Source organism: Etheostoma cragini, chromosome 4 (genome assembly GCF_013103735.1).
Source record: "Etheostoma cragini isolate CJK2018 chromosome 4, CSU_Ecrag_1.0, whole genome shotgun sequence".
Taxonomy (NCBI): domain Eukaryota; kingdom Metazoa; phylum Chordata; class Actinopteri; order Perciformes; family Percidae; genus Etheostoma; species Etheostoma cragini.
This window is the reverse complement of record NC_048410.1, coordinates 3,135,808-3,145,967: the sequence shown is the minus strand read 5'-3', so window position 1 is coordinate 3,145,967 and position 10,160 is coordinate 3,135,808. Positions and strand designations below refer to the sequence as shown.

Here is a 10,160-nt window from a genome sequence, read left to right as displayed (position 1 = left end):
GTAAAAAATTGAAGGGATTATATGTAAAGAGGGGATTTGACAGTGTGTATTCGATGGATAAGATTAAGATTAGGTAATACTTTATTGATCCTGCAAGGGGGAAATAAATTGTTTTACTCTGTGAGGTAGATGCCAGAGTGAGTGAGGGTTTCCCAGTTAGTAGTTGGGGGTTTGGTACCTTGCTCTAGGGAACCTTGGAAGTTTCCAAGAAGTGAACAAGTAGCTGTACACGGAACTAGTACACGGAGATATACTAGTAGAAACAAATGAGGTTTTAACCATGTATTAAGCTAATTTTAATAGCTCACATTACTGTATTTGAACAGCTATCTTAATTTAATATTTTATGTGGCATTTTCTTTTGCGGGGTGCAAATGCTCCATTAAAACAAGTTCCTTCCTGGGACTATTTTTCAGAGCCACCGTTGCTGCGTCCGTAGCTTAGCACCGCCAAAGACAATTGTGATTGGTTTAGCATTTCTGTCTTCTATTCCACAATGAATCTGTGGTGTAGCCAGACCTTACTCCACAGCGCAGGTCTGGCAATGTAACCACAGTTCCCTAAAGATGACACAATAGCTTGTGCAAATTGATGTTCTGTGTTCAGTGTATGATCCCATGGCAGCAGAGATGCAGCATTCCGGCATAATTAGGACAATATTGATTGATGTTCTCTCTCAATCCCTGTAATCTGCCGAGATCGTGAGTTGCATTGTGCTCCATCACATGTTTTCAAAGATTGCACAGCTGGGTGAATCCTGCGGCTGGCTCTGCGCTAGCTGACACCATCTCGTCAGGTGGTCCGCACTTCATTATAGACAGGGAGTCCATCTGCAAACAGCAGACCCCTCATATGCACTCACACATGGCATGTGTACGCCTAGATGAGACTGCAGACTGAGACAGACGCACAAAAAGATGTGTTTGCTGCTCAAACATGATCTCTGTGTAGAAGATTTCCAATTTTCTCTTTCTTTGATTCAGTGTTCACAACTGAAATGGAGGCTCCTGGCCTACTGAACTTTCAGAAAAGCATGAGAAAGATGTGGGTCTGTGACTGCCCGTTGCATTCTGGTTACAGACCCAATTAGAGAGTGCAATTAACCTAAGTTAAAAAAAAAAAATCTTTACTTTATATCACGTAAATGAGTGAGACCATGAAATAGAGGCTTGGAGATTTCCTTCACCACACCTGGCTGTGAGTAGCCAGCCAAGAGACATCACGCCCCTTTTGGGGGTCAGAGGTCAAGTTATTGAAGTGGAAATCAATGGTGGATTCCCAGGTGGCATTAAAAGGACTAGAAAGGAAAGGAACATTTCAAACAAATAAATAGCAGTATTTTCAAGGTGCCCTCGCTGCTTCAGAGCTGTGGATTGATCTTGCTGGTTTAACCCAGAGGAGAAGGCAAAGAATGGAAGAAGCGAGGAGCGCCTCGCTCTGGTTTGCTTTTTTTTTAACGCGATTGTTACTTTTTCACCTTGCTGCGTTGTTGCTGGCAAGGCTGGGACGGTGGTCCGTCCAGACTTACAGGCGGCTAGTCAAGGGTAATCTACTTCACACACAGCCTAAGTTAGGGTACACTTTCATACAGTCACGTCTGACAGGGCTTTGAAAAATTAAACTCAATTAGTGGGGACAACTTTCTTATGAAAACTAAAATGCATCTGAGGCTTAAAGTCTATCACACAGGAGCCCTGAAAGGATAAATACTATTTACAGTCTGGATCACGGCCAATTAAAGTAAAAATAGCTATTGTATTGAATGTTAATTTGCATTAAATTGCATTAGCAGCAGTGAGGTGGTGTCCTAAAGGAGGATAAACTATGAACTCAAGGTAATAATTATCAGTAAAATTCGAGCGTTCAACCCATCACAAATGCAACGATTTTCTTTAAGTTCTTTTAATACTCTTTATTTACTTTAAAAAAAAAATCATAATGAAGATTTATGCTAATCCCAGACCAAACTGCACATAGATGGGTTTATCCTTGGCTCATGCCAGATAAGGGAAGTGATGTGTTGGGCAGTGATCCCCCCAACAGCCCGTCTATATTCATTTGGATGCCACTTTCTCTCAGATTGTTCTTCTGAGCCGATCTGTGATGTGTGGTGTTATCACCCTGGGATACATGAATAGATCACTTTAATACCAGGCCACCGACCTGTGAGCCCTTTCTTTGGAGCCACATCCCCTCCTTTTACTCGGTCTCGGACAGATAAATATCAGGGTGAACAAAGAACCTGCCTCTCATATCCGCTCTGACTCCAATGGACGCTGCACGCTCCGGTCCCTCCAAATTGTTTTGCTTTGAGGTAATCCTTGCCCTTGGTTGCAGCGAGCTCAGACAGAGGGTTTTGTTGTGCGGATAGGTATGATTATTGGTAGCCCTAAACACTGGCTCCAGCCAAGGTGAATGACAAGCCCTCCGCTCGTCCCCTATTCTCATGAATGACAACCGCCCCCCCAGTGCCGACCACAGTGCCGACCACAGTGCCACGGCCATGACAAAAAGGATTATGCAGGATGCAGAGGCCTAGCATTAAGGTGAGATGGCAATCTCTTTGGTCGAGGAAGGGTGCGGTTTTATTTTGTGGACAGCTGTTGTGTTTTTATTCAAGTTTTATTGTAGGGCTATTATTCAAGTTTAGCAAGCTCTGGCGGTCGCAATTCCCGTTTTGAGGCTGTTAGCTCCTGGGTTCTCGTCCCAGTACGCAACCAATTTCAATTATTTTTCCTTATTAGTTAGTAGACACAAATACATGGAAATAAATGAGTCTAGGTTGAAAACTACCAAATATTCTCTTTAAGATTGGACAGAGGCAGGCTAACTATTAGTTTGACCCTGTAGCTAATCTGATCCTGCCACTGGTCTGGGTTTCATCACAGCAAAAAAAGGCCTGCATATTGTGCCTTGTAAGGCTGCACAGTGCGCTGCTATGCCATGAACTACTACAAAGAACTGCTACAAACTACTATTTTTCCTATTTTTGTTATTGCCACTCTTCATTTTAACCCCAACCGGCCCGTCAGACACCGCCCACCAAGAGCCTGGGTCTGGGTCTGGGTCTGGGTCTGTCCTAAAAGTTTCTCCTCGCCACTGTCGCACTGTTGCTTGCTCTGGAGGAAACTACTAGAACTGTTGGGTCCTTGTAAATTCTGGAGTGTGGTCTATCTGTAAAGTGTCTTGAGATAACTCTCGTTAGGAATTAATACTATAAATAAAATTGAATTGAATTGCTTTTCCTTTTTTAGTTTTTGGAATTATGTTTCCACCAGGTGTCTGACCAGTGAAAGAGATTTTTCTTCAGTCTGGAACATCTCATTGTGTCAGGAAAGACGTCCTAATTCTAGGACCTAAAGGGCCCTCGGTCCATCTAACCTAGAAGACTCGATTAATCGATTTGAGTCAATTTAAAACTTCTCTGCTTCCAGCTTTCTTAATGTGAATAGGTTCTTGTTTATCTTCTCTATGACAGTAAACTGAATATATTTTAACTGCGGATAAAACAAGACATTTGAGGACGTCATCTAGAGCTTTGGGAAAACACTAGTCTATATCTGCGATGTTCCACTTCCGGGATTGGTCTGTTGCCGCCAGAATTTCCGCCCATTTTTGACCAGATGTCCATTACCTTCCGCTTTCTTTTTGTTTGAATTTTAAACTCTGGTGGATTTATGAGGACTATGGTTACCTGCTCCTCAGATCTCTGCAGGGCGAATCCAGACAGCTAGCTAGACTATCGGTCCAATCAGAGTTTTATAATGCACGACTAAAACAACTTTTGAACGTTCATATTCCACCAAAACAAGTTCCTTCCTGAAGCTGTTTTGCAGAGGCACCGTTGCTCTGTCCGGCGCTTAGCACCTCCCAAAACGATTGGGATTGGTTTAAACAAATGCCAAATGACCAGAGCATTTTTTTCTCCTGTCTTGAAGGGCTGTGCGGACTCGCCAGACCCTCCTATGCAGCGCTGTGGAGGAAGGTCAGGCAATCAGAGACTAGGAAAACATTGATCGACACTCTGACATTTTATACACCAAACAACCAATTGATTAACCCAGGAAACGATCAACAGATTATTCTACAATGAAGATAACCGTTAGTTGCCATAATTTCAATCTCCGATCCTAAACAAACAAAGCCAACCTGAATGAGAGCTGTTGCATGACAAGCAACACTAGTTCAGTGCTGAGTATTGGAAATCTTTTCTTAAAAAAAACGCTATCAATTGTCAAAAATTAAAAAACGAACTCATTTTCAGAGGTTGAAAAATAAATCAAATTTGACAATTTCAACTAAATGAGCTCTGAACCAAAGCAATACTGCAGCAGACGAGTGTGACAGACATGCACAGCAGAAGGTTATGAGTCTCAGCAGCGCTGTTTAGACAAGTGTAATGTCCCATTAGAAGAGGCTTCAGTTACATTATGCTCCAACAGATGACACACTTAAACCCTTATTTACTGTCTGTTAGTGTTGTCTTTGTACAAATATTGAGCTCCTTGTCCACACTAGTGTGCTTTATATCCTTCTACTTTACTTTGTACACAGGCTGTCTCTTGCATCAAAGCAGGTTCATGCATTTGAAAAGGATTCTCTCTACCTGTCCATGTTTATGTTGTATTTATTCAAAATCATAAAACAGTTTTGCCTTACAATGGCGCTGTAGTTGAGGTGCAGTGGTGGGGCATACCAACATTAAAAAGGTTCATTAACCTTCATGTTGTCCTTGGGTCTAATATATCTTGTCTTCAAAGTTTCTATATCAGAAATCTGGGTTTCCGTCAACCAAAATGCCAAAATATAACATGAATGGTTCCAATCAACGCTCTTCGCAAGCAAAATGAATGATCCGTTCACTACTTTCATTGCATTTTGGCTCTTTTATTCAATTTCATAGCAATAAAAAAACAAAATGTTTAAATGTTTTCAAAACAGTATCCTGACCAAACTTTGACATATATACCTCTCTGTGGTCGACTCATTGTCCTCTGATGTGAAATATTCTTCAAAATAAATCGTAATTTCTGCTTTTTTTGAACTCATGAATTAGATATAATTTCATATAAATAAGGTTTATTGAACATGAATTCCAACAATAAGTGTGTATTTGTGGTGGGAAGTATGTCTTAGTGGCAGTGGTTTACACCTATCTCCATCTCTAGCCACTGGAGGGGACCATAGCCAGGCTGGGGGAACTCATTAATGTTGAAAAAAACTTAATAAAGTCCCATTTTCATGCCATGGGACCTTTAAATAAAATACTGATCATAACCAAGTGGTAGTATATACTTTAAAATGTGTCTGGAGTGGGACTTTAAATGGGTAATTGCTATGAAATTTCCAGAAAACATTCATCTTATCTTCGAGAGATATACACATTTTTCATTGTACTTCCATTCCCGCGGGCCTTTCCTGTGGTGTCATCCTCATGACAAACTACATATTCGAGCCCCGCTAAGGTTCATTCGTGCTTGTTAAGCATGTGTCACTCTGTAGTGTGAAGGCCTGTTTTACCCGCAAAGAAGGGTTTCAAAAAATTATAGTTTCACAGGAGGATTCTTAAATACTTTGTTTAAAATGAACTTTATTTACTTCACCTCCAGTTGGTCACACCTTTGATTCTTTTCCTTTGTCCTCCTCCTTCTTCGCACCTGTCTCTCATCAATCTTTAACAAGCACAGCACACTATCCTGTGGCCAATCCAATCCAGTCAATCACAGCTGCTTCTCATCACCTTGATTCCCAGTCCAAGAAACAACTCACAAAACACAGCAAATACGCAAAGCCATGCCAATAATGACTGTTAAACACGCAACACATGCAAAAGTCACACACTTCAAAAACCAGGGTTTCCACAGGATTCACCAAGTCAAATTTTTAACTTTTTAAGACCTTTTTGAGACCAATATGAATGAAACATAAGGCCTAGAAAGTAAGATGTCAGAGTTCGGAAACATTGTCTAAAACAATTCCTTGCTTCTGAACTGTATGATTAAATGGAATAACTTCCAAGCTAGCTCATCCTCAAATGGATCTATTGCAGCTAAACTGTCTGAAAGCCATGAAGCTATAGTTGAAGAGAACAGAGGTTATATATGCAAAGCAGTTGATGTTGGGAGGTTGCTGTCTAAACTTGGATTGCCCTTTACGTGGGCACAAGGACGGAGAAGATTCAGAATCACGTTGCTTTTTCCTCGAGGTTTCAAGTTTTTTATCAAAATGTGATTCTGATTTTAAAAACATGCATTTCAATTATGTTAATGCCACAAGCCCAGATTTTCACTGACATCTGTACACACTGCTTTACAACAACACTGCTCAAAAGGTGCAGAAAACTGGATTTTTCTCTCTATAGTTGCTGCTCAGTTTTGGAGAACTGAAGGAATTGGAAATCATGGAGCATATTTTGGGGTTTTATGGACTGCTCTGCATCTCGTAACGCGGCTGGGATTGTGGAGGCCTTCTACAAAGAGCTTCTTGATATGTGTGGTCTTAAAAACATCCCAGTTGTGGCGCAGAGTTACAACGGTGCGTCTGTGATGTCAGGGCATGTGTCTGGTGCGACTCAGCCCTACGCAGGCTACACACTGCTTGGCGCACAAATTCAGTGTAGAGCTGTTCCGTGGACCGATATTTGAAGTCATGCCTGAAGAAAAAGCAGCGAGTCCTGGCTATCAACAGACACTATATGTGGTTTTATGTTTTAGGGTGTGATTGCACTTCAATTCTGCGTTTTGAGAGGCATCTCAACAGATTGTAGGTCAAACACTGATTGTTTGCTGTTACATTTTGGGTTGAATTGTAGCGTTTTCCCATTAATGGCACCTGCTCAACTTGCCTCGCCTCGCCCGCGGTGCCCCGTCCAGGTGAGCCGTGACTGGTCGTCATAGCAGGAAACTGCTGTGACCTAACGCGACACACACACAGAATGTTGAAGGTGTGTTGTTGCAACAAAACAAAAAAGCCGGATGAACTATTTACTTTCTTGACGGCCGGTTTGTTCAGGCAGCAAGACATTAGCACAGTTACACATCAACAGCATCCACATTCAGTATAAGAAGCCATGCAAGCATCAAAACACAGCCAAGCAACACAGAACCGAGCCATGAACCATGCAAAGCAGTAACAAGCAGTAATAATAAGATGAAACAGGCTATATCAATCATGAGGGAGGCATTACCACGGCACAGGTTAATAAAATGGTGAAGTAGCTCAAATACAAATCAATTTTTTACGTACCCAAGAAATGCAGAACAAGCTAAATTTGATACCGGGCAAGATATCAAACATCAAACATGTTAGCAGCAGGTCAGCAGTGATAACAACAGTAATATAAAATGTCCAGGAGATTAAAAATATTCACTAGTCTGACTTTCCAAGAGCCAGGCCGTTGTGATATGTGGTGCAGTTTTGTTGTTTCATTGGGTAGAATGTTCCACCAATCAGAGGCTCTAACAAAAAACCAAGTGACTGCATTGCATGAACAGTTAACTTCATTTAATATGTTGATATGTTCCACCAAAACCAGTCGCCGGGTGCCACCCAAGACGATTGTGATTGGTCTAATGAAATGCAAAACAACCCAGAGCGTTTTTTTTTTTCTCCTATCCAAGAACGTGCTTAAAGCAGTGCATCACTCTTGAGTTTCAGAAAGTTTCACTAGAGTTCAGTGAGGTTTAGCTACAGTTGTCCATTCTCTGTCCATCCCGGCTTTTCCTCTGGTAACGGTCAAGAAGCCCCCTGCAGTTTACACAATCCCAATTTTGGCCCCTGGTTACTCCTAGTCCTGTATGCAATAAGGTATGGATCTCCTGGTGCAGTAATGTTATGCTACAATGTGGCAGTTAGCTGGATGAACTCCCCATCAACCCTGTATGTGTGTGTGTGTGTGTGTGTGAGTGTGTGTGTGTGTGTGTGTGTGTGTGAGTGTGAGTGTGTGTCTACCTTGCTGCGGTGCTTTCAGCGATGTCTGCCTGCCTTCGCTTCATGTCCGTCCCTCGCTCAAAAGGAGACTTTGAATTAGTCTCATTATCATTGCCTGTGTCACGGAAACATGAGGAGGAAGGTGTCGTCCCCAGGGGGCCTTCTCAGATTTACCACTGTGTGTGTGTGTGTGTGTGTGTGTGTGTGTTTATGATAATGCGGTTGTGCGAGTGTATCTTTTATGAATTGCCCCAGCTGTGCTTGACAGCTGCTAGAGGGGCTGCATTCAGCGAGGGTGCCTCCTCTTTTGTTACTGCTGAAAACATGCCCCGTCTTCCCATACACAAATAATTATGGGCACAGTATATCACACACACTCAGGGCTTCACATAATTACAGAGTTCAGTGCTTACATTGAGGAATATATGCAAATTCATTCTGATCACCCTCGAGAACATGTTGAGAGGATGATGGCAACCGGCGTTTGAGCACATTCAAGTCGGTGTCTGTTTTCTTGTTATTGGCTGATGTTTTGAAGACTATTTCATCTTTAGCCTTGGGACATGTTTCTGACAGAAAGTGGAGAGTATAGTGCTGACAAATCCTCCTTCCCCTTACAGCAGTTGTGTGACATTAGCTGTGGGCAATGGTGACTGCTGCGCGTCAACACCAAAGGAGTTCTTTCTCTCCCTGCTGTGATCTGTGTGCTGCACACTCAGCAGATTGTTTTGTCATCTCCTGGCCCGTGAAAAGTTCATAATGTTCACCGTGCACAATACCCCGCCTGCCAACGCTGGACCCCATATGAAGGGTCTAGAGGTAAGTTTTCTCCCTGTGGTGGAGTTTCGGAGCGCTTTCGGGCCGTTTTGACGCTGAAGTGGCTCGGCCGGCGGCTACATTAAATCTCCATTTGTGGCTCCCGGGGTTTGAAAGATAGCACCGGCATTGGGTAAGGGGCTGATATGCAGGGCTTTTTTTTAAATTCAGGCATGATTCAGTCGTTTTTTAACCAAGAAAGCGACCACGAGTTTAAGTACATTCTGAAATGTACAAATGCTGTATCACATTTGCTTTTGATTTGACTTTTTATTTATCTCGAACAATCAACGATGTTGCAAAAGAAAAAAGAAAAAAATTAAAGGGCTTTTTAATCTCGGATGTAAGAGTTTGTAATTGTTGCACAAAGAAACCGAAGACAGCAGAACAGTGCAAGGGTTAGCTTTGTCGTATACAACAAGCTCGGGCTAAGAGGGTTAATGCGCCTATTTGGAAAGCTTACATGCTGCATATTTTAAGTGTTCGTCACCGTGTGTGTTTCAGACCACTGGATAACTTAAATATTCACATAAAGAGACAAAAACTGACACAACTAGTGTGTGGCGGTCCTGTTGTTTTGTTTACGGTCTAGCTAGATCCGGTGTGGAGTTTTTCTAATGTTACTAGTGTTGGGATGTTTGTCATTTCATTGTGTTCCCTGAATAGGATCTACATAAAGATGATCCCACGGCTGTTGGATCAAAAGAGGGAATGTTGGGATTTAAAATGTTATATGTGCTTAAACATTGTGTGTTATTTGCATTATACATTCAAGCTAAAAGGTAAAAGCATTATTTCAACAGAAAAGAAGACATGTTGGTCAAGCATCAAGTTTGTTGTTATAAGTATATGGTTTGTTGTTTGTTGTTTGTTACATTAAGTTGTTTTGCAATACTTCTGTTTTATTATATAAGATGTTCTGCTACATTTTGTTATAATCCAGCTCTCCTAAATATGTCAGAAGTAGAATTGATTGTTAGGGAGGCTTTCTGAGTCTGGTTTCAACCTTTTAACCCCACTGATTTTTTAATAAACCTTAAGTCACATTCCAACTGAAAAGATAACGGATATGCACACACACACATCACTGTGATCTAAAAAACTACAAAGTTTACTAGGCAACAATTAACGTTAAATCTCGCGGTAAAAAAATTGACGCTGTTAAAATGGGACTACGTTAAAGCCGCAAATGTGTTTTATTGACATCCCTACATGCATACACTTTGGTCAACTTTGGTTTGTTTTAAGCGGTTAACAAATAAAGTTGGAATTGGATTGGACATGTATACTTAATGATTATACATTGATGATGATACATAGTTTTTTTACTATGAGTGAATCTCTTTTGAATCTATTCTACATCTACATATATCTATTCTATGTCTACATTTGATATCCTATCAGCCTGTGATCAC

General features: G+C 41.4%; 1 long non-coding RNA gene across 1 annotated transcript in view; it reads right to left on the bottom strand.

The window, feature by feature from the left end:
• Positions 1–9,310, bottom strand: part of LOC117942850 — a 24,626-nt gene extending 15,316 nt beyond the window's left edge. The window contains exons 1-2 of the long non-coding RNA XR_004656231.1: positions 9,300–9,310; positions 5,151–5,162 (exon numbers count right to left, since the gene is read on the bottom strand). This is a non-coding gene — a long non-coding RNA (uncharacterized LOC117942850). The remainder of the gene's footprint in view (positions 1–5,150; positions 5,163–9,299) is intronic.
• Positions 9,311–10,160: the final 850 nt, after the last annotated feature.